The sequence below is a fragment of the Hemicordylus capensis genome, chromosome 5 (genome assembly GCF_027244095.1).
Source record: "Hemicordylus capensis ecotype Gifberg chromosome 5, rHemCap1.1.pri, whole genome shotgun sequence".
NCBI lineage: Eukaryota > Metazoa > Chordata > Lepidosauria > Squamata > Cordylidae > Hemicordylus > Hemicordylus capensis.
The window spans coordinates 138512802-138538462 of record NC_069661.1 but is presented as its reverse complement, the minus strand read 5'-3'; the positions used below and the strand labels follow the sequence as shown (position 1 = coordinate 138538462).

Genomic DNA, 25661 nt, shown 5'->3' with positions numbered 1-25661 from the left:
TAGGGCTGGGGGGCTAGGCCCCACATTCCTTTGACCCACATCCTGTGTCTCAGTTTGAAGCCTACTCTCTACTCTTGTGTACTCTTGGGTGGAAGCCCAAGAGCAGAGCAAACAGGGATAGCGAACAGGATGTTGGAGTTTTGCCAGAGTTTAGCGGGAGTTGTGCAGGGGAGCCTGGAACCAGCCCCTGTGATCACAAGGAGCCCAGTGGAGACGAGAAGGTAAGTACAAATCCCTCCCTCATATTCCTGAGAAAGGCTGTTTGGACAGTTAAATAGCTGACCATTACAGTTGAGACCTATCCTTCTAATAAACTATCTCTAAATACTGTAAACAGCCAACAAAACCAGTATGAAGCTAGAAAGCCAGCAGGAGAGGGGGCACTTCCCAGTGTATTGCACAGAGTGTTGCATGTATGACTATTTGCTCCATGGGCAGAAGTCATGGGTGTATGCTCAGTGCAAGGAGCTCCTGGCTCTCAGAGAACAGGTTTGTTCCCGTAAGACCAAGGTGGTGGATCTGGAGAAGCTCAGAGAGACAGAGAGGCATGCGGACATGACCTTCAGGGATGTGGTAGAGACATCCCACTCCAGGGCTGATAGCTCCGCTTCTCTCAGGGAGAATGAAGATCTCGGAGAAGGAGGACATCAGTCTGAGGACGAGGGAAATGCTCCTTTAGAAGGGACCCCTTCCATGGATGATGAGCCCATACCCTCTTGCACAGGGGATACTCCTCCGGGGGTTGGGGGCCTCCTTGAAGTGGGTGATTAGATCATTAGAGGTATAGAGAGGTGGGTTTGTGACCTGTGTGTTGACCGCACGGTGTCTTGCCTGCCTGGTGTGAAGATTGTGGACATCATACTGCATCTAGATAGGTTGTTCGGCAGTGCTGGGGAGGAGACAGCTGTCGTGGTGCATGTTGGCACCAATGATGTGGCAAAATGTAGTGGGGAGGTCCTGGAAGCCAAATTTAGGCTGATAGGTAGTGTTTTGAAGTCCAGGACCCCCAAAGTAGCATTCTCAGAAATGTTACCTGTTCCATGCGTAGGTACAGTGAGACAGGCAGAGCAGAGGGGTTTCAATGCGTGGATGAAATGTTGGTGCCGGGAGGAGGGGTTTAGATTTGTTAGGCAATGGGATACATTTTGGGGCAAGCAAGGCCTGTACAAAAGGGACAGGTTGCACTTGAACCAAGATGGAACCAGAGTGCTGGCGCTTACAGTCAAAAAGGTTGCAGAGCAGCTTTTAAAATGACTCCTGGGGAATAGCTGACAGGAGCTTGGCAGTATCCAGTTTGGCAAATGCCATCCTTTAAAGTGCAAGGGTGCAGAGGATTCAGATCAAACAAAAGGGGACAGAGCAGAACCACATAAAGAGCGGACAGAAGACTGTGCCAGCTGGTCGAAGATTCAAAAGAAAGATAGCAGGCAGCAGGGAAGAGAACCAGTATATCATTGCTTATATGCCAGTGCCAGAAGCCTCTGAACTAAGATGGGTGAGCTGGAGTGCTTGGTTGCTAACACAGAAATAGATGTAGTGGGCATAACAGAACCATGGCGGAACAGTGAAAACCAGTGGGATACTGTTGTTATCCCTGGATATAAACTCTATAGAAAGGACAGGGAGGGACGCCTTGGAGGTGGAGTAGCACTGTATGTTAAAGAAGGGATAGAATCTAACAAAGTAGAAAACCTAGGTGGACCAGAGTCCCCCACAGAAACCCCTGTGGGTGACAATACAAGGCCTGAAAGGAAATGTGCTACTGGGGATGTGCTATTGATCAAGGCAGTGACAGTGACTGGGAGCTGCAGGAGGAAATCGAGGAGGCTGCAAGGAGAGGCAAGGCAAGGCAGTAATAATGGGTAACTTCAATTACCCAAAAATGACTGGGGAAATTCACAGTCAGGTAATGACAGAGAGGTCAGATTTCTTGATATGCTAAATGACTGTGCCCTAGAACAGTTGGTCTTGGAACCAACCAGAGAGAAGGCGACCTTGGACTTAATCCTGAGTGGCACCCAAGACCTGGTGCGTGATGTCAGTGTCATCGACCCTTTAGGGAACAGTGACCATAGTGTGATCAAATTCAGCATACATGCGGGGAGAGAATCACCAAGGAAGTCTAACACAGACATTTTGAATTTCAGAAGAGGAAACGTCTCCAAAATGAGGAATATGGTGAAAAGAAAGCTGAAAGGGAGAGTCACTTCTCTCCAGAGTGGATGCAGTTTACTCAAAACCACAATACTAGAAGCCCAGTTAGACTGTATACCCAAAAAGAGGAAATGTACCACTAAGTCCAGGAGGATGCCAGCATGGCTAATGGGTACTGTCAAGGAAGCCATAAAAAGGAAGAAGACGTCCTTCTGAAATTGGAAGGCCTGCCCAAATGAGGAGAACAGAAAAGAACACAAACTCTGGCAAAAGAAATGCAAGGTGACAATAAGGGAGGCAAAAGGAGAGTTTGAGGAACCTTTAGCTAAAAGCATCAAGGGGAATAACAAAAACTTCCTTAAATACATTAGATGCAGGAAACCTGCCAGGGAGGTGGTTGGATTGCTGGGTAATGAGGGAGTGAAAAGGATTATTACGGGGGATATGGAGGTTGCAGAGAAGTTCTTTGCATCTGTCTTCACAGCAGAGGATACTGATCATATATCTGTTCCTGAAACAGGCTTTTCAGGCATGGAGACTAAAGAACTGAGTCAGATAGCAGTGACAAGGTTCTAAACCGTCTGGGAAAAACTGAAAACTAGCACTTCACCAGGGCCGGACGGCATCAATCCAAGAGTCCTCAAAGAACTCAAATGTGAAATTGCCAACCTCCTGCTAAAATATATAACTTATCCTTGCAATCAAGCTCTGTACCGGAGGTTTGGAAAGCAGCAAATGTAACACTGATTTTCAAAAAGGGATCTAGGGGTAATCTGAGAAATTACAGGCCGGTTAGCTTAATGACCGTTCCAGGCAAATTAACGGAAAGCATCCTCAAGGATAAAATTGTAAAGCACATAGAACAACAGGCCCTGCTGGGAGAGAACCAGTATGGCTTCTGCAAAGGTAAATCTTGCCTCACCAACATTTTGGAGTTCTTTGAGAGTGTCAACAAGTGTGTGGGTCAAGGTGACCCAGTTGACATAGTATATCTGGACTTCCAACAAGCTTTCGACAAAGTTCTTCATCAAAGTCTCCCAAGAAAACTTAGCAGTCATGGGATAAAGGGACAAGAACATATGTGGTTTGGTTGAAGGACTGGTTGAAGGACAAGAAACAGAGGGTAGGTATAAAATGAGAGTTTTCACAATGGAGGGAAGTAAAAAGTGGGGTCCCCTGGGGATCTGTACTGGGACCGGTGCTTTTTAATTTATCCATAAATAAATTATCTAGAAGTAGGAGTAAGCAGCGAGGTGGCCAAATTTGCAGATGACATCAAACTCTTTTGGGTAGTGAAATAAAAGCAGATTGTGAGGAGCTCCAAAAAGATCTCTCCAAACTAGAGGAGTGGATGGCAAAATGGCAAATGTGGTTCAATGTTGACAAGTGTAAAGTGATGCACATTGTGGTGAAAACCTCAACTTCAAGTATACGTTGATGGGATCTGAGCTGTTGGTGATTGACCAAGAGAGGGATCTAGGGGTTGTGGTAGACATTCATTCATTCATTCATTCATTCATTCGATTTCTATACCGCCCTTCCAAGTATGGCTCAGGGCAGTTTACACAGAGAAATAATTAATAAATAAGATGGATCCCTGTCCCCAAAGGGCTCACAATCTAAAAAGAAACACAAGATAGACACCAGCAACAGTCACTGGAAGTACTGTGCTGGGGGTGAATAGGGCCAGTTACTCTCCCCCTGCTATATAAAGAGAATCACCACGTTAAAAGGTGCCTCTTTGCCAAGTTAGACAGCTCCTTGAAAGTGTCAACTCAATGTGTGGCAGCTGTGAAAAAGGCCAATTGCACGCTAGGGATTATTAGGCAGGGGACTGAAAATATTATAATGCCATTATACAAAACTATGGTGCGGCCACACACCTAGAGTACTGTGTACAATTCTGGTCACCACATCTAAAAAAGGACATTGTAGACCTGGAAACGGTTCAGAAGAGGGCAACCAAGATGATCAGGGACCTAGAGCACCTTTCTTATGAGGTAAGGCTACAACACCTGCGGCTTTTTAGTTTAGAAAAAAGATAACTGTGGGGAGACATGATAGAGGTCTATAAAATCATGCATGGAGTAGAGAAAGTGGATTGAGAGAAATTCTTCTCCCTCTCACATAACACTAGAACCAAGGGTCATCCATGAAATGGATTGCCAGGAAATTTAGGACCAACAAATTGAAGTACTTTTTTCACACAACACATAATCAACTTGTGGGATTCTCTGCCACAAGATGTGGTGACAGCCAACAACCTGGAAGGCTTTAAGAGGGGTCTGGGTAACTTCATGGAGTAGAGGTCTATCAACAGCGACTAGTCAGAGGGCTATAGGCCACCTCCAGCCTCAATACACATAAGCTACTTTACCTTCTGCCAAACGTATGGATGTGATCAGTATATGAAAATAATATGAGAAAGTGAGGTGGAATTGCTAGGCTAGGAAATGTCTGATTATAAGATTTTAAAACCATGGGACTTTAAATTTTAGGGCTTGTGGTTTTTTAAAAATAATAATTTATGAGTGGTTAGAACAATAAAGAGTCTTGTGGCACCTTAAAGACTAAAACACTTGTCTCCAGTCCATTTCTGACAAGCTAATTTCCCTGATTCTCCACTCCTAACTCCAAGATAAAATTAGCTAGTATAATTAAATAACCATATTTCTAGCCTTGTTTGAAATCTGAGGCTGCTTGGTCATACTAAGGGAGATAGACAAGGGAAGTATGATCCTGTTGACTATCTTTGATCTCTCAGAAGTGTTTGATATCACTTCCCTACTGAGATTGGGATGGGGCCAGATAACGAGCCACAGGAAGTCAAGTTCCCACTCTTCTTGCCCCATCCTGGCTGCCTCACTCTCTCTCGACTCACCTGCATTCACATTAACCCCAGGTACACGGGCTGGTCAATCACTAGGTTGGAGGACCGGGCAGATGACCAATCCACATGTCTGGGGTTAACAAGGTGGCAGGGCAAGGCAAGGGAAAGCAAGGCAGCTAGGGTAGGCCAAGGAGAATGGGAACAAACAACACCCGCGGCTCATTTTCCACCCATCCAGCTGTAATTGTAGGTCTCCAAAGGTGGTGCTCAGAAATATTGCTCCATCCTGTGTCCATTATGCAACCAGATGCTGTATGTTCCATCCTGTCTTCCCTTCTGTTTAGCACTTATTCAGGAGCATAATTCTCCTGGACCTCTCAGCAGCTTTCAGTATCATTGACCATGGTATCCTTCTGGGTCATCTCTCTGAGTTGGGACTTAAGGGTATGTTTACATGGTGGCTTCAGTCCTACCTGGAGGGTTGTACTCAGAAGGTGGTGGCAGGGACATCTGTTCCATCTCTTGGCCTCTGGCCCATGGGGTGCCACAGGGATCCATTTTGTCCCCCATGTTGTTTAACACCTACATGAAACCATTGGGAGAGGTCATCCATTGATATGGGCTGTGCAATCAGCAAAATGTGGATGACACCCAAATCTACCTATATTTTAAGTCAACAGATACCAGGGAAGTGGTGGATGTTTGGAAGCTGTTTGGAAGCTGTGCTGGGTTGGATAGGAACAAACCAACAGAAACTTAGTCCAGATGAGATAAAACCCATATTGCTTTGGGTCAGTAAAACTGATTATTTGAGTGGTGAGGTAAATCTGATCATGGATTCCCATGACCTGTCTTTGCAGCATAGGACCCATTTGAAGGCTATTTCCTGTATTCGGGCTGACTTGGACTCCACTACTTTTTCAGAGTCAATGAAGGAGGTGTCCAGCAATCCCTCTTGCAGTATTAGATTGGATCAGTTTCAATCTGTGACTCCTGAAGATGTGGACAAGCTGCTTGGGGTAGTGTGGCCTACCACTTGTTCTCTGGATCCTTGCCCAACTTGGCTGCTTCTATCAAGGAGCAAGGAGATTGCTGGAGGTGGCCTGGTTAATATCATAAGTACATTGCTGAGGGAGGGTAGGGTGCCTCCTTGTTTGAAGGAGACAATGGTTAGATCCCTTCTTAAGAAGTCTTCCCTGGACTCCTTAGCGATGGATAGTTATAGGCCAGTCTCCAATCTCCCCTGGTTGGGCAAGGTGATTGAGAGGGTTGTGGCTAACCAGCTCCCGGAAGTTTTGGAGGAAACTGGTTATCTAGATATATTTCAAACTGGCTTTAGAGCTGGCTATGGGGTTGAGACAGCCTTGGTCGGCCTGATGGATGACTTTTACTGGGGAATCGGCGGAGGGAGTGTGACTCTGCTGGTTCTTTTGGATCTCTCGGCAGCGTTCAATACGATCTACCGTGGTATCTTTCTTGGTCGACTGGGGGAGTTGGGCACAGGGGGCACTGCTTTGCAGTGGTTTTGCTCCTATCTCTCAGGTAGATTCCAGATGGTGGAGCTTGGTGACAGTTCAAAACAGGAGCTATTATATGGAGCCCCACAAGGCTCCATTCTGTCACCAATGCTTTTTGATAACTACATGAAACCGCTGGGTGAGGTCATCAGGATATTTGGTCCTGGATGTTATCAGTATGCTGATGACACCCAAATCTACTTCTCCTTTTCATCTTCATCATCAGAAAATAGCATTCATTCCCTAAATGCCTGCCTACAGGCAGTAATGGGCTGGATGAGGGATAACAAATTGAAGCTGAATCCAAGCAAGACAGAGGTGCTCATTGTAGGGGCTCAGAATTTGAGGGATGAGTTAGGCCTTCCTGCACTGAATGGGATTGCACTCCCTCAGAAGGAGCAGGTACGCAGCTTGGGTGTCCTCCTGGACCCAGGCCTCACCCTGGTATCTCAGGTGGAGGCTATGGCAAGGAGTGCTTTCTATCAGCTTCAGCTGATTCGACAGACATTCCTTGAAGAGGATGACCTCAAAATGGTGCATCAGCTGGTAACCTCCAGGCTTGACTATTGCAATGTGATCTATGTGGGCTGCCTTTGTACATAGTTCAGAAACTTGTTAGTTCAAAATGTGACAGCCAGATTGGTCTCCGGGGCAACCTGATATTATGCCTGTATTGAAACAATTGCACTGGCTGCCCATATGTTTCTGGGCAAAATACGAAGTGCTGGTTATTACTTTTAAAGCCCTGAATGGCTTAGGTCCGAGTTATCTTAGAGAGCACCTTCTTCTGCACAATCCCCATCGCATGTTAAGATCATCTGAGGAGGTCCATCTTCAGTTACCACTAACATGTTTGGTGGCGACTCAGAGGTGGGCCTTCTCTGTAGCTGCTCCTGGACTGTGGAATGCACTCCTGACAGAAATCCGTAATCTGAATTCATTATTGGCCTCCAGGAGAGCCCTTAAGACAAACTGTTTTTAAACCATAAAGGTTCAGCCTGGTTTTCCAGGGTTTAAAAAATGGTTTTAATTGTTTTAATAATGGTTTTATGTTGTTTTATAGTTTTTTATTTTAATTAATTGATTTTAATTTTGTTTTAATGTAAAACGCCCTAAGTGGGCAGTGCAGAAATCAAACAAACAAATTTTCCTGATGCAGTTTTGCTTATTACATTCAGAACCAGTGATATCTTTCATTTATCTTTCTGAAAATAGTTTGCACACCCTATAAATTCTTCCTGTAAATAATATATAACACTTCTTTGTATATAATGCTAATACCCAATTTAAAAGTACTGTATGTGCCAATTTGGGGTAGCTAAACAATGTGGGGTGGTATGCAAAGCACTTGCTTCATGTTATAGGCAAAGTGGTAGCCCTCAAGGAATTTCTTTCATGAACATTTTCTTGAAAGGAAGAGCTCTGGTCTGAACATTCACCAAAAGGCAATGGTGTTGATTGGACTAGGTGACATGGTAGAAGTCAGGCAGACAGTCCAAGATCAACAGAGGGCAGCAGGTACAGTGGGCAAGGCACAACAAGATCTGGCAGTCTGAAATCAACCTGGTAAGCCGCGGTTACAGGGGGCTTGGCAAAACAGAGTTAGGCAGACTGAGGTCAAACCAAAGAACAGTGAGTCCTTAGAGCAAGGTGAAGGCAGAGTCAGGTGGGCTAGGAACTAGAGGACAGATGAAGGCAGCAGATCCAGGGAGAGCTCCACATGAGCTGTTGCTGCAAGAAGGACCTGGAGCAGTCTGCAGACTTCTATCAGTGTCACTCTGGTTTGGAGGAAAGTAATTGTGCCCCCAAAGCAATGTTCTAGATTGTTTAAAGGAACTTTGCCTGTTGCTTTAGTCTCAGAATCCACCACAGCTGTGGTGGCTCTCTTTCACTTAGGGGTCTGAGGGAACCTCTAATTCAGAATCCAAGTCTTATGGCAATGCAGTGTCTTCTGGCCTTACACAGGAGGGTTGGGTGGGATCTTGGGACATAGTCCTTGGAGGCTGTGAGGGACCAGAGTCCTCTGAGATATTCTGCAGCTCGAGGTCCTGTACATCATCTTCCTCATCTGAGGTCATGTTCAGAGTGGAGGGAGGTAGGATGATCCTGGGTCATGCACAAGATCTCAATATTTCAATGCAGCTTGCACAGGAGAAGCTTCTGGTGGTTATGGTCAATTGTCTAGGTCAGGGCTTCCCAGTCTTAGGTCCCCAGATATTGTTGGACTACAACTTCCATCATTCCTAGCCACAATGGTTTTCAGATAAACCTAGGTGATGGAATATAATTGGCATCTTGAACTGATCTTTTAATTGAATCTTACTCTCTAGTGTACATCTCATGATTACCACATGGAAGCTGCTTTAAATCATTGTATATGACTGCTCCTGCTTAATAGGGAGCTGTTTTATGTGCAGGCGCTCACCACACAAATTGGGTTATTTTCATGTCATTGCAAATAGCCAAAAAAGAGGAGATTTTCAATGGAATGATTTCATATTGTTACATTGCTTCAGTTCTTCACTTCCCCTAACAATGAGCAGTTCCCAGGGCTTGCAGCATGCCTTGGTTTCCCTTGGAAGCAGAGTCACTGCAGACTTCTAATGTCTTTGTAACATTTTAGTTTATTTTAGGGGTGTGTACGAAACAGATTTTGCTATTCATTTCAAGTTCAAAACAATTCATCAAATCAGGAGCCAAGCTGGTTGTTTTGATGAATCGACCTCAAAACAATCCGAGTTATTCAGTCATAGGGAATAATGGAATGTGAAATGTTTCATGAAACTCCCCATTCTTCCCCATGGGTAGGTCCTATAGACACCAAAATGGGTTGGGTGGTAGGGCATGGTGGGTGCTACCTATCACCCAACCCACACAAGAAATGGCCAAGCGGGCAATTAAAAAAAAATTTCCACAAAACCTCCATTGGATCCTATGGGGGTTTGGGGGAAAGATTAATTTAAAAAAAAAAAAAAAGCTCCCACTTAGCCATTTCTTTTGTGGGTTGAGTGGTAAGTAGTACCCATCATGCTCTACCATCCAACCCACTTTGGTGTCCCTAGGAACAACCCATGGGAAAAAGTTGGGTGTTTTGAGTTCACTACTGTTTCCTATGGCCAAAACAAACCATACTCAGAGGGCACAGGACAGGTTTTGCATTAAGAACATAAGAACATAAGAAAAGCCCTGCTGGATCAGGCCCAAGGCCCATCTAGTCCAGCATCCTGTTTCACACAGTGACCCACCAGATGCCGCTGGAAGCCACAGGCAGGAGTTGAGGGCATGCCCTCTCTCCTGCTGTTACTCCCCTACAACTGGTACTCAGAGGCATCCCACCCTTGAGGCTGGAGGTGGCCTATAGCCCTCCGACTAGTAGCCATTGATAGACCCCTCCTCGATGAAATTATCCAAACCCTTCCTAAAGCCATCCAGGTTGTTGGCTGTCACCACATCTTGTGGCAGGGAATTCCACAAGTTGATTATGTGTTGTGTGAAAAAGTATTTCCATTGCTTGGTCCTAGATTTCCTGGCAATCAATTTCATGGGATGACCCCTGGTTCTAGTGTTATGTGAGAGAGAGAAGAATTTCTCTCTATCCACTTTCTCCACACCATGCATAATTTTATAGACCTCTATCATGTCTCCCTGCAGTCATCTTTTTTCTAAACTAAAAAGCCCCAGGTGTTGTAGCCTCACCTCATATGAAAGGTGCTCTAGGCCTCTGATCATCTTGGTTGCCCTCTTCTGCACCTTTTCCAATTCTGCAATGCCCTTTTTCAGATTTTTATATGACTTCCGTATAATTGTACACAGTACTCCAGGTGTGGCCACACCATAGTTTTGTATAAGGTCATTATACTATTAGCTGTTTTATTTTCAACCCCCTTCCTAATGATCCCTAGCATGCAATTGGCCTTTTCCCACAGCTGCCTCACATTGAGTTGAGACTTTCAAGGAGCTGTCCACCACAACCCCAAGATCCCTCTCCTGGTCAGTCACCGACAGCTCAGATCCCATCAGCGTATACTTTTGCAATGCATTTTGCAATGCATTTTGCAACCCTACTTTGAAAAACACTACAGATTAGAAGCACACAGTAGAAGGAATCTGTCCCTCTCAAAATAGAACACACATTTTTTTCAAACAAAGCCCAAAAATGGCCAATAGAAAATTGATGCAGAATCCACTGCCAGCCACAGTTCCTGTGCTCATTGGCACAAGTTGTTCTCTCACAAAATTATGACTCCATCCTGACTTTCCAGTATTGCAGCGGCTGCAACAGCAGCACCCTTAGAAACAAGAATAGCCCAGTAGCGGCTCATGAGCACACCACTGGGGGTGGTGGTGGTGGGAGGCATCTTTAAGGGAAAAGAAAGTTGCTGCTTACCTCTGCAGCGTGCCTCCCAGAAGCCCCTGTGGCGGGGAATCGCCGCCGCCACTCACCTGGAGTAAATGGAGCCGAGCCCCCGCCAGCAGCCAGGTCAGTGGCAGCAGCGATTCCCCGCCATAGGGGTTGCTGGGAGACACATTGCAGAGGTAAGCAGCAACTTTCTTTTCCCTTAAAGATGCCTCCCACCACCCCAGCGGCGCATTCATGAGCCGCTACTGGCATAGCAGCAATGTCTTCGGCCACATTTTGACTGAGTGAGCACACCTTGCAATGCAGAAGCAGAGCAGACCAGAGCAGTGAATCAAGCACAAGTTATTCCAGACATGGAGTTCTGCACACAGCAATCACCAAGAAAATATTACAGAGAGAGAGAGAGAGAGAGAGAGGGATGGATGAACTGTCACTGTCCAGTTCCTGCCAGAACACTAGCTCACAAAACAAACCACAACTCAAGGAAGGAAGGCACCTAAATTCGGCCCTTGTTAATCTGAGATCCAGCAAAGGCAATAGCACAGCATATTATACTCAGTGCTGAAATCAAACCTCCCTCCCTTCCATCCTGCCTCCCACAGAGAGGTGGGAGGACAGAGCAGTTATGGCCTGATGGACTAATAGTCTGACAAGAAACAAAGCTTCTAGACCATGAGAAGAACTCTTTCTTCTCTCCTCCTCCTCCTGTGTCTGGATAATGCCATGGCCTCAGATTGCTTCTGGGTCCCTGCTGACAGCCTGACACAGGGATATATGGAGTACCAGTCCATATCTCATCATCGTCCATGGAAGTGGCATGCATGCATGTCTGAATGTGTCAGCAGCACTAATGTGCAGACTGTGATACATCTGGTTTTGGGGTTGGCCAGGGTGGGCTGAGCTTCCAGTGCTGTTGCAGTGGGTGGGGATGACCATGAGTCACTTACTCTCCATGGCCAGCTCTGGATAGCCCAGCAGGGGGAGGTTGGCCTTCAGGAAGCCCAGCTGCTCCATCAAGTCAGTATCTAAGCATGTATAATGGGGTGTCACCACATCCCCGGTCATCAAGAACACCCTCTCACTCTGGATGCTGGTTGGTGGGCATGAGAAGAACCATCTGGCAACTGTCACCAAGTCAAGGTTAGAAACCAGATAGAAAATGGTTGGGTCCAAAGAGGGCTTTTCCAGGAGTGGTCTAATTACTGCCTCATGGCAGTAACATGGAGGCATTCGGGGGGGGGGGGGTATTTACCACCCACAGACCCAGTCCTTCTCTGGCCGCCTTCACCACCCACAAAGGGCACGGACATGTGGTAGGACTCAGACTTCTGAGCAGCCTGTCCACCTCCTCAGGCAACACTATCAGAGGCATAGACCTGATCATGACTGCCTTTGTGACAGCCTTCTGCTGCCACTGCATCTAGACTGCCTTCACTAGGCAGCAGCACCTACCTATTTGGGGCTGAGTGCCACACTCAGACCCAGCTTGTGCCAGCCACTCCTCTTGTAGCTGTTGTCAGAAGCATGCCAAAATGGGGGAGTGGCTGACATCAAGGCAAGGATGCATCACTCATTGGCCTCTCCCAGCTGGCAAACAAAGAGCTCAAAAGCTGGAGAGGGCAATGGGCAGCACATCCATTCTCCAATGTTGGTTATGCCACCATTGTTGGCATACTTCTGATGCCAGTGCAAGGGATATGGCTGGCATTGGAACACATACACACTGCCCGTCACCCTCTCTCAGCCAGCAAATGCTACATTCGCCCACTGGCTGCCCTTAGAGAGGCAAGGGGGTGCCCTGAAGGGAGTGAGAGGGTTCCTGGAGGCCCCCGGACACGAGCAGCTGGGGAACATTTCTTCCCTACAGTTCAACAATGGCTAAGCTATGCACCTGATAACTTCTACTATAGTAGGACATAAGACAATCCAAGAACAGCTCCAATGATTCTGCTGATAGTACAGGTGAAACTCGAAAAATTAGAATATCGTGCAAAAGTTCATTAATTTCAGTCATGCAAATTAAAAGGTGAAACTGATATATGAGATAGACGCATTACATGCAAAGCGAGATAAGTCAAGCCTTAATTTGTTATAATTGTGATGGTCATGGTGTACAGCTCATGAGAACCCCAAATCCACAATCCCAGAAAATTAGAATATTGTGAAAAGGTTCAACAGTCTAGGCTCCAGGTGTCCCACTCCAATCAGCTTATCAAGCCATAACACCTGCAAAGGGTTCCTGAGCCTTTAAATGGTCTCTCAGTCTGGTTCATTAGGAATCACAATCATGGGAAAGACTGCTGACTTGACAGTTGTGCAGAAAACCATCATTGACACCCTCCATAAGGAGGGAAAGCCTCAAAAGGTAATTGCAAAAGAAGTTGGATGTTCCCAAAGTGCTGTATCAAAGCACATTAATAGAAAGTTATGTGGAAGGGGAAAGTGTGGAAGAAAAAGGTGCACAAGCAGCAGGGATGACCGCAGCCTGGAGAGGATTGTCAGGAAAAGGCCATTCAAAAGTGTTGGGGACTTTCACAAGGAGTGGACTGAGGCTGGAGTTAGTGCATCAAGAGCCACCACACACAGATGGATCCTGGACATGGGCTTCAAATGTCGTATTCCTCTTGTCAAGCCGCTCCTGAACAACAAACAACGTCAGAAGCATCTTACCTGGGCTCAAGAAAAAAAGAACTGGTCTGTTGCTCAGTGGTCCAAAGTCCTCTTTTCTGATGAGAGCAACTTTTGCATCTCATTTGGAAACCAAGGACCCAGAGTCTGGAGGAAGAATGGAGAGGCACACAATGCAAGATGCTTGAAGTCCAGTGTGAAGTTTCCACAGTCTGTGTTGATTTGGGGAGCCATGTCATCTGCTGGTGTTGGTCCACTGTGCGTCATTAAGTCCAGGGTCAATGCAGCCGTCTATCAGGAGATTTTGGAGCACTTCATGCTTCCTTCCGCAGACGAGCTGTATGGGGATGCTGACTTCATTTTCCAGCAGGACTTGGCACCTGCCCACACTGCCAAAAGTACCAAAACCTGGTTCAATGACCATGGGATTACTGTGCTTGATTGGCCAGCAAACTCGCCTGACCCGAACCCCATAGAGAATCTATGGGGCATTGCCAAGAGAAGGATGAGAGACATGAGACCAAACAATGCAGAAGAGCTGAAGGCCGCTATTGAAGCATCCTGGTCTTCCATAACACCTCATCAGTGCCACAGGCTGATAGCATCCATGCCACGCCGCATTGAGGCAGTAATTGCTGCAAAAGGGGCCCAAACCAAGTACTGAATACATATGCATGCTTATACTTTTCAGAGGTCCGATATTGTTCTATTTACAATCCTTGTTTTATTGGTTTCATGTAATATTCTAATTTTCTGGGATTGTGGATTTGGGGTTCTCATGAGCTGTACGCCATGATCATCACAATTATAACAAATTAAGGCTTGACTTATCTCGCTTTGCATGTAATGCGTCTATCTCATATATCAGTTTCACCTTTTAATTTGCATTACTGAAATTAATGAACTTTTGCACGATATTCTAATTTTTCGAGTTTCACCTATATAAACTTGGTTCTTCTGTCTTTTGCTAAAACACTACATCAAACAGTCTGCAGTCCTTAAAGATCAAATTAGTAGAAATGGTATGAACCTTCATGCTGACAGTTTTTTTTATAAACCCTTTTGCTTCCAGATGTTCCAGATCAGAAGCAGTGCAAATATGTTTCTTATTGAGTTTTATGTCACAGCTAGTTTGGGTTCCCATACCTAATAGAAAACATTATTTTCATTCCATCCTTTAGATGTCTACCTATCATAAAAACTGATGCTTTTATGGCCCATCGATCCTTATATTGCATGAGATTTGTTTCAGTTTACTCCTGTATGAAATCAACTGTAATAACTCTGCGGCTAATAGAAATGTCTGTACAAAAGGATCCATGTCTGAGTGGCTTGCAAATGGGACATTTATCTTGCTACTTTATAAAAGGTATGCAGAAACCTTCAGCAAAATGTCTGGAACAAGTAAATACATGGTCTCTTACTCCAGCATCCAACTTTGCCAGACCCAAAGTCTGAATGCATACAGGAACTTCCTTGCTTGCTTATTTGTTATAAGCAACCCCTTCAAGTCTGATGGCAGCTTTAAGGAGTTTCTACTGTGAAGGGAACAGCTGAGCTACTTTCCAATGAAATCACTGGAGGATCTGGGAGTGAGAGTAAGATGATGACTTTCAAGCTTAGTGAACAATGCTGGAGGCAGCTTTTCAAAGTGCAAAGACTTGTTTCCATAGCTAAGGGAAATAGCTGTTGGAACAGAATTCATGCATACTGGAGACATCATAATTTTGCTAATGTCACCAAATGGAAATGAGGAATGAACAGGGTCCCTGGTGTATATTCTGTAACTTAAAGTTCAAAAATACAGTTTCATTAGTTAATTAACAGGGAGAAAGACAAATGTATTTTTAAATGAAATATGAATGGACCATGAGTTTCACTTTAAAAATTCAGGTTTTTAAAAGGTATTTTTATGTACAAAAGAGAAATAGCTCAATAGAGTGCTTTGCATTTTGAATATCCAGGCATAACTCAGGGTTGCTCCTGTGGTCAGGATCAAAACTAGGGGTGGATCAAATCTTTCTTTCCATTTTTGTCAATATTTTCATGAGTACCAAAAATGGGGGAGGAGATTTGACTCTTTCATTACCCACATAAGCATCTGAAATTGTCTCTGTGCCTCCCCAGTAATGGGTGGGGGGCCTTTCCAAAGGCAGCAGTAGTGTTGGTAGTCAAAGCAAAATTTGAAAAACCTTCCCCAGGACCTTCCCCTGTCACTCCCCCAGAAAGATTCTAACTCTCAGCCAATTTACAAGTTACATTAAGTAAGTAATTATCGCTGATGTGCTTGTGCCCCCCCCCCCGCCGCAAAAGGTGCCAGAATCCTGGTGGATTGCTGAGGCTGAATATTTTGATCCCAGTCCTAATCAAAACAGAGCCAAGAGATCTTGTCTAGATAAAGAGGCATAGGCTAGTTGAAGCTGTGAGCAAAAAGCAATGTTGTGTCAAGACACAAACAACCAAATCAGTCACAGGTCAGCTGAAAAAGGAAACAAGCTCATTTTTAAAGTGCTTTAATTATTATTTGGGATATTTTCTCCCCTTCATAATATGTGCATTACTACTGTAACCTATTAAACCTGTTTTGCTTTACCCAGTTTAATGTCACCACAATTTAAATGTCACCCCTTCCAGCTAGTGAAGGACAAGACAGAGGCCTTTCACACAACCTCACTGCAGAGGGAGGGCTAAGCTTGCCTGCCTTCCCTGGCAGACGAGTGGTGACTGTCCTCCCCTCTGCTACCCCATGCATCCCCATGAGTGGCAGCATGGCAAAGGGAAATGCTGGGAGTGGAAGGTCTTCCCCCTCCTGGATCCCTGGGTGCCCCAGTGCACAAGTGAGGTGGCTTCTCTCATTGGAGCAGCCAACAAACCTGACATGGCTGCGCCTTCCCCCGCAGCTCACTTCTGGAAATGGTGGTGGGCCGGGGGTGGGGGGAGCCCAGATGATCACCATAGGTTTGCTTAACCTTGGCTGAACAAACAAACAGCTTAAGAAGTGGGTCTTGGTGAGGAGACAGCGCCAGTAGCAACCTCATTCCCGGTGCTTCACACACACAGTCTAACCCTGGCTGGGCTGTCCTAACCTGGATTAGGCTGCACATGTGAATACCCTTACAGTCTCCCACTTGCCAGATCTGGATTCTGGCCCATACTGCTTTCTAACAAGTCTCATAGCTAATTTACATTAAGTGTGCATTAGAGCTGATGTAGCCACCTAATGGCGTAGTGGGAAATGACTTGACTAGCTAGCCAGAGGTTGCCAGTTCGAATCCCCGCTGGTATGTTTCTCAGACTATGGGAAACACCTATATTGGGCAGCAGCAATATAGGAAGATACTGAAAGGTATCATCTCATACTGCGCAGGAGGAGGCAGTGGCAAACCCTTCCTGTTTTCTACTAAAGACAAACACAGGGCTGCATGGTCGTCAGGAGTCGACACTAGCTCGACGGCACACTTTACCTTTCGAGCTGATGTGCTTGGTTTTCCCTCTAAATAGTAGCTGCAGTGGTGGTGTGGGGGGATTGAAACCATGGCATGAGGGAAGGTCTGTAACCCTTTGTCCCTTCTATTTTCCCATTCTGGATTGGGACCCTCCATAGCTACCCCAGGAAGAAAACTCCCATTGGCACCAATAGAAAGAAATAGTGAATATAGGACAAAAAATGTCATTCAGATGGAACAGTTCTGTTTATAGGTGGCACAAACATGGTAATAAGGTTGAAATGTGATTGTAAACCTACTTCAATTTTAAAAACCTGATACTAGCACATCTAAAACTCAATTCTCATCTTTCACATATGCACATTAACATTGAGAAAAGCAAAATTGCTCAACATTGTCATCCTTACTTTTGATAAAGAGGTAGAGGAGATAACAATCAGGACACAGTTGGGTAGCCATCCCTGTCAACTGACTTCATGAGAGTAGCACTGCTGCTGGAATTTGTAGGTAGCAGAATTCCAGAGTTAGAGTTACCAGCAACAATATTTCCTTTCAGAAAGCAAAATTAGGCATAAAATAGAAATGCTAATTTATTAACACACAATTGTTAAAATTAACATGAAATTAACGTTAAGTTATATTAGACATGTATACTGCTGTTGCTGCTGCTTTTTTGTTTTTCCTGGTTATGTACCGAAAAAAAAGTTACAACTACTACTACACAAATGCAGCCAATGCAGCTCTTTCAAAACAGGTTAATATGCTCTGAATGAGCAGTTCTAGAAAGAACCATAGTTGCTGCATTCTGCACTAACGGAAGTTTCTGAATATGAGCAGCCCCATGTAAAGTGTATTGCAGTAATCCAGCCATGGGAAAACGTGGCCAGATCTGCCTTCGGCTAGCGCACTAGCTGAAGCTGTGCAAAGGCAATCCTGGCCACCTCCTCCACCTGAGCCAGGTGGAGCAGAGCCAAGTCCAGCAGCAGAACTAGGTCCAGCATATAGAGCTAGACCTTGCGAGCTGGCTCGGGCAGCTTGATGGCCATACCAGGCCCCAGCTTGATAGATCCCGAGCCTCCCAGGCCAGCTTGAATCCAAGTCAGGTTCAAGCTGAACCAGGGAAACCAGTTCCATGCACATCCATACCCGCTGCTCACACTTACAGTGGGGGTTATCTGAAGAGGGAAGAGCCTCTCATGATGGTGAGCACTTCTATGATGGCTTGTCTGAAGCAGGAGGAGCCCTAAGTGTGATGGCAAGTCCTTCCATGATTGCAATCCAGCCTCACAATCATGGAAGAACCTGTCATAATGAGTAGGGCTCTTCCTTCTCAGACAAGCCATGCTATAAGCATGAATGGCAGGGCATGAGGGTGGCAGGACCTCTCCCTTGCTGCACAGTGGGGGTGGGACTTATTCCACCTTCATGGCACTGTACACTGCTAATAACAATTGTTTGCTTAGGCTAATGTTTTAAATAACTTTTTGAAACACATTATGGTGAAAAGTAAATCTGACCATATTAAAATAAAACTGACCATCATGACCCTCCTGCTTTTCTGAACTGGTTGTGGTTGGTTTTTCCCAAGCAAATTATATAGTTCATTTTCTTTTAAACAAACCACCTACCTTGGTTTATAAGACAAACTCCACCCCCATCTTTTGTTCATTCATTTATTCATTCATTCATTCATTCTTAGGAAGTTACAGGTTTTGGAATTAAGTCACAAAGTAAAATATATCCTGCTACCTATTAAACATGTAATAGAACACTTTTCATTAAAAGCAAAAGCATTACTCATACTGTAATAGCTTTTTGATGCATAGCTACTTGCTGCTCGTCAGGAAATGATATAATAGCACATTTCTGCAGAAGTGTGAGTACTTACCATATGCAAATCTATCTATCTGTAGAAAATGGAGAAGGGATGGCTGAGGAGCTGGTTATGGTATCTGGAACTTTTCATCAGAAGGTTATATGTAGTTGGGAATTTGACTGTCACCATCCCTGGTGGTTCTTTTTTAGACTTGTTTGGGTGGGGTTTTTGTTTGTTGGTTTTTGGCCAATTAGTGTTTCTGAGTCCACCTTCAAGTTGCCCCAAGCATTAGCTCTCAAGGACAAAAAAGTTTGGGATTTGAATTTATTGGAAACCATTGGTCAGGATGTCTGAACAAGCTGGGGGATGGTAGGTTTGAAGATAAACACCACAAGGAAGTAGTGGTCTCTGCCCTGTCCATTGGTTATCTTTGCTACTGGGAAAAAGGAAACCTCTTCAAGGGGTGGTTCTCCTATTTAGCAGGGGATAGTCACTGTCTGTATTCATCCCAGCAACTGCAATGGAAACTTATTATTATTAGAAACTTTCATTAGAAACTTTAAATTGTGAGCCCCTTTGGGAGAGGGAACCATCTTCTCATTCCTTTTGCCATGCAAACTGAACTGAGAACTTTGGTTGTTGTTGTTTGTTGAGCAGAGTATATAAATATTCTAAAGAATATTTATCTCCACTTATTTCCTTAGTGGCTAATTTTCTCTATCCCTAAGGAATGCCTAGGCGAAAGTAACCATTAAACTCAAAGATAAATTATAGCCAGTAGTCCCGTCCCCCCATCTTCTACTTCTTGTCAGTGCTGGAGCATTCAAAGTTCTTCACAGTCAGAGATAGTATGCTCTAGTGAAATGTTGTTCCGTTAGTCCCTGCTAACTGAGCAAAGATACACCTTTTAAAGTGGATTCTCTTACATTTAGCAGGTGGAGAGAAAGTGTCCCTATCCAGCCCCAGTGGCTATTGCTGTTATCTGCCTTATGTTTCATTTTAGATTGTGAGCCCTTTGGAGACGGAACAATTTTATTTTCTTTCTTTCTTTCTTTCTTTCTTTCTTTCTTTCTTTCTTTCTTTCTTTCTTTCTTTCTAAACTGCTTTGTGAACTTTGGTTGAAGAGTGGTATATAAATATTCATAATAGTAGTAGTGGTAGTAATAGTTTGTATAATGGCTCCTAAAACTGACAATCTTTCTTCAAACTGCTGTCTCTCGACCTTGGTTACCCCTCTGCAAGTGGGATAATAATTGTATTGACCTGCCTTACAGGTCAATACAATCCTAATATAGGATTATTGCAATAATGTACATGAAGTGCTTTGAACAGTCAGAAAACCCTCCATAAATGTTAAGAATTTTTATTCACTGTTACTAAACAAGTAGTTCTAAGTACATGTAATGGAGCCTACTTTCTCCTTTTTTCAACATAGAAATCACTTTAAGATTTTAGAATGAAATCTATTGGTTAGTATTTCATTACCATTCTAAGAAATCAGGCTTCTTTGTCCATTTCCCACCCAATATAATTTTAAAACATTTACACCCTGCCCCTCAAGTACACTACTGCTTGGGGTGGCTCACAACATTATTAAAATAGATGCAATATAAGTTTTAAAAAATAATAAAATTAAACAAGTTTAAAGACCTACCTATAAGCACATTTAAAATTCCAAATTTTAAGTTTCAAATTAAAAGCTTTTAGTAAAAAGCTGAAAACAAAGAACTAAAAAACTAAAGCAATAACAAACCTCTCTAAAAAGATATGTCTTTAATTTTAAAAAAACACTGAGGGAAGGAACATGGCAAAACTATTCTGAGAAGGTGTTCCAAGGCAGAGGGGCCACAACCAAAAAGGTCCTGTCTCTAGTCCCCACCAACTGGATCTCTGTTAGTGGCAAGGCAATGAGATGCCAAACCAAGGGCCCTGGCAGGTTTGTATGGCCAAATGTGGTTCAACAGGCCCTAAGCAGTGTAGGGCTTTAAAGGACAAGACAAGCACCTAGATTCTAGCCTGGAAAGAGACCAGTAACCAGTGAAGCTGCTGCAGGATGGGTGTAGCACTCATGAAGTGACTTCCACCCACAAACACCCTTGCAGCAGCATTCTGGACCAACTGAAACTTCCAAATAGTCTTCAAGGGCAAGCCCATGTAGATTGTGTTACAGTAGTTCAGTCTGTATGTCACCAAAGCATGAGTGACTGAGGTCAGGTCTGAATTCTCCAAATAGGGTTGTAGCTGGTGTACCAGCTGTGGCTGATTAAAAAACCCAGCTACCACCTGTGCCTCCAAGGACACTGTAGGGTCCAGAAGCACCCCCAAGCTGCAGACTTTGTCTTTCAGGAAGAGTGTGACCCTGTCCCAAACCAGATTTACATCACTACTCGGACGATCAGTTTTACCAACCCAGAGCACTTCCATCTTATCTGGATTATGTTCATCTTGCGTCCATCCAGCCCAGAACAACCTCCAAACCCCAGTTCAGAGCATCCACTGACTCTCTGGTTTCTGCTGATTTAAATGACAGGTAGAGCTGGGTGTTAGCTGCACACTGATGGCACCACAGCCGACACCCATGGATGACCTCTCTCAAAGGTTTCATGAAGATGTCAGACAGCGTAGGGGACAGAATAGATCCCTGCAGCACCCCATATGCCAAAGGTTAAGGAGTACTGCAAGTGTCCCTCAGCTCCAACAACCCCCAGCACCAACATCCTTTGGACAACAACCCTCCAGGTAGGAGCAGAGCCACCATATAAGCAAGTCTTCAAGTCACAACCCAGAGAGACGACCCAGAAGGATAGCATGGTTGATGGTATCAAAAGCCAGTAAGAGGTCCAGGAGAATCAACAGAGAATTACTCCCTCTGTCTTTCTCTTGGTGTAGGTCATCTACCAGGGCGACCAAGCCAGACTGGAAAGGATCGAAGTAAGCAGATTCATCCAGGGCTTCCTGGAGCTGGGACATCATCACACTCTCCAACCATTTTCCCAGGAAGGGGAAGTTAGAAAATGGTCTAAAGTTATTTAAATAATCTGGGTCCAATGAGGGCTTTTTAAGGTGAGGCCTGATGACTGCTTCCTTCAGCGAGGGGGCACCACCCTCCAGGGAGGGTGTCCAGGAATGTCTCTCCTTCAGGGAGACATTCACCATCCCCACCACCCATGGGTCCAGCCCCTTCCTAGCAGCCTTCACTAACCATGAAGGGCAAGGGTTGAGCATGCACATGCTATGCCTCAGCCTTCTAAGCAACCCACACCATCACAGTCTAAAAACCATTCAATGGGGCTATTCACACAATTAGCAAAAATCGGGCTAGGAGAGCCTTTTGCTAATCGTGAGAACCACAGGCCTTGGCTGTGAGCCCAGTGGTTCTCGAGCGGGTAACCCGCTCCTGTAGCCCTCCCCATAGCCCGGGTTTGCGGAGCAAGTGCTCCGCAAACCCGGGCTGTCTGGTCGTAATTAGCCACGGTGCAGCTCCATGCCACAGCTACTCGCGAGTAGACCCCCGGAGGGGAGGTGAAAAGCCACCTCCCAGCTCTGGGGGTCTCCCCAGTATGCCCTGTGTGCTCGCGCAGGGCATACTGGGGCTTCCGGGGGCCACACGGCCCCTGAGCTCCCCAGCCCCCACCGGCTCCATTACAGAGCCGGCAATCATGTGGGCGGCTGATCCGGCCTCCCAGGGCTCCCTGCCCACTCGTGTGCAAGGAAAGCAGGCTTAGCCCACTCTCCTCACACACTGGAAGAAACGGGGTCTCACTGATTGTGAGACCCAGTCCAATATAACAAGACCAAGGTGGTGTATTGGTAACATCCAGTTCCGATGCTGCAAAAACTTTAGCATCCAAGTCAGAAAAGATAAGAGTGATTATATCCGTAAAACGTAATGCAAATTAATCACAGTAGGCTGCTGAAGGTGCTGTTTAATGAACTTTGGAGCTCTCACATAGGCCCTCACTCAAAAAAGCTCTGCTGGACAACACTGAGCAGACACAATGGTGGCAGAAAAGTAGGATTTCTTCACTGCCACCGCCACCATAGAATAGGCCCTAATGTAGGCTCTATCCTGTGTTCAGTCACATTCATTCTAGGTGGTTGTTGTTTGCCAACAATGCTCAAACCATCTACCAGCCTACTTCATTGCCTGCAACTCACCTGTATACCAGGGAGTCACTTGGACTCAGTGGATTGGGAGGGGATGCCTAGTTGCGACCATGTCAAGCACCCGACCCATCTCCTCATACCAGAAGGAGACCAGGACGTTGATAGGATCGTCCACTCTCTAAACAGAAAACTCCCCCAGACCTGTCAGGAATCCATTAGGACCCATAAGCCTCTATGGGCACACTATGCTAACTGGTCTCCCACCGCTACAGAGGTGTATTAGGTCCATCCTCAGTCCAATCTTCAGTGTTGATGACAACAGTATTTAAACCTGCTGGGCTAACCGTGGAGCACCACCATCCACCAATGACCCAAAGACTAAGTCGAGTGTATGGCCTGCCACATACGTAGGGCCCGAAATCAGTTGAGACAAGTCTATGGACATCATGGAGGACATGAAACTCCCAAGCTGCACCAGACAAGGTGGCTTCAAGAATAACAGCCACATTCGAGTCAAGCAGTGACTCCTGTCAGCATACTGCAGAACCCCTTCCCATATGTTGTGAAAGTGGTTTGTATTGGACTGCTGGTGCATAGGGTAGTGATTATTCTTGAAGTTGCTGCCGCCCTGAACTAAGATGGCAGATGAGAAGGTCCCCCAGGACTCCCTCCCATGTGCTGTAAATGTGGTTCGTAATGTTATGGGGGAAGACACAGACTCTTATAAGACTTCCTCTCTTCAGAAAGTAGGCTAAAAATAATAGGAAGCAATGTTGATCAATTAAAAAAGAAATTGAAAACCACAATTGGTTATACCGTTGTATAGGTATTACTACATACAGTAACAGATGTGCTTCACATGAGCTGTATGAAGCACCATAAGGGGGTTTGCAGGGAAAGCAGGCTTGACCTGCTCTCCCCGCATATGAGCCGGCAGCTCACCCTGGGCAGCTAGATCGGCTGCCCACATGACAGTTCTGTCACAGAGCTGGTTGGGGTGATGGGGATCGGGGGCCTCCCGGCCCCCTGAAGTCCCAGAATGCCTAGCATGAGTGCACGGGGCATTCTGGGGAGCCCCCCAACACAGGGAGACTTGTTGTAGCCTCCCCACTGGGGAGCTGCGCCATGGCGACACCCGCCCCCCCAATGGGGTTAGCGGAGCACATGCTCTGCTAACCTAATTTAATGGGGGGGGAGCATTTATGTCTGGCTGCTGGGAGCTGTGCGGCTCCTGTTGCAGCACATAAGCAGCAGAAACGGAGCCTGGTTTCTGCTGCTTGTGAGAATAGCCTCACTGTGTTTTGATTATTCAACTATAATAAGCAACATTGTTAAGAAACTAGAAATTATCTCAACTAGTGGGCCCGGGCACAGAGCATCTGTGACTCTAGCTGGCCTGCCGCCGCTGCCTGCTGGGCCCGCCGCCTTGCCTCTGCGGCCGGGCCTGCCGCCTTGCCTCCGCAGCCGCCCAGCCAGGCAATTCTCCTGGGTGCGCCAGGACCAAGCAGGCGCCCCTGCAGCCCAGCCAATCAGCTGGGCTGCCGGGACACATTTTTCCTGGGCACACCCAGGAGATATATATATATAGATATTGTAATGGCTAGATCCTGATAGAAAGTGAATGCCATTCCATTATGAACATTCTTGAAGAATGTTTTCTATAGAAAATCTAGTGTGTGTGTGTGTGTGTGTGTAGATATAGATATAGATATAGATATAGATATAGATATAGATATAGATATAGATATAGATATAGATATATTTTAAACCCTAACAAACTACAAACCCTATGTTTTCAGGAGTGCTGAGCAGTGTCAATGAACTGGAGGCCTTAAATTATCATGAGATATATAGAGGTCACACAAAAAGAATTCCTGTTTTCCAAAACAAGCTGTGTAATCCTCTTGGTTCTAGTATACTGGTCCCTGATGAGTGTTACCAGGTACAGGAAAGATTTCTTGAAAGTATAACTGCTGTGTGTGTGTGTGAGAGAGAGAGAGAGAGAGAGAAAGGCATCTGCTGTTTCATTGGGCTTAACCTTTTGCAGGAGTTAAATCTGGAACAATGGTCCTTAGTTGCAAAAGATTTCCTTTATTTTCCATGTGAAATATCCAAGGAGAATTGCTGCATGACTTGAATTCCGCCTTCCAGGATTTAGCCATTTGTAGAAGTCATTGCTTTTCTTCAGTCTTGAGCATTTCAGTAATAGTAAGTGACAAGCTATGTGTTACTTCGAAACAACTTATGTTATGGTTCACTTCAAGTCTTCACAAATGCATGGAAATGTATTCCCATGAGTAAGGACCATATAAGAATGCAATTGGCTTCAGACTGTGTCTGACAAAATCTTGCCCATCATTCTCCTTGAATCTAAATTTTATCACCTGCATTCTTATCATTGATTGTTTGACAATGAGTCATTGGGCAACTTAAGACATTAAAACAAAGCAAGGATGAGGGAAAGACAAATGTGTCTTGTTTCTTCCGATGTTCCAAGTGCAATGCATTAGGGATGTGCCAAAATGATTTTGGCACCTCATTATCACAGTGCTTAAACAATTTGGGCAGCCTCATTTGAAACGTTTTGGTGGGGGGCAAGTGGTAGCTTTAAAAAAGAGGCATGCAAGTCTTCACCTGCTGTTCTGGCCACGACAGTGTCCTTCCCAAAAGGCCGTGCATAGCTGCGTTGCAGCAGCACTCACATGTCTACCATGACGCAGCCATGTGCGGCTTTTTCGGAAGGACAGCACTGCAACTGGAACAGTGGTGGGGTGATGGAGGAGCAGGTAATGACCGGAATGCC

The 25661-nt window shown here is 45.3% G+C and overlaps 1 protein-coding gene across 3 annotated transcripts in view; it reads left to right on the top strand.

Annotated features, from left to right (window-relative positions):
- The window catches only part of SEMA3A (semaphorin 3A), a 332084-nt gene that overhangs the window by 33829 nt on the left and 272594 nt on the right, over positions 1–25661 (top strand). Inside the window, exon 1 of one of the 3 annotated variants that reach the window (XM_053257037.1) lies at positions 25052–25066. The exons of the other annotated variants lie outside the window; for them this stretch is intronic. The gene's annotated coding sequence lies outside the window, so the exon portion shown is untranslated. Of the gene's footprint in view, positions 1–25051; positions 25067–25661 lie in introns of those variants that run through there. 3 annotated transcript variants of the gene reach the window in all.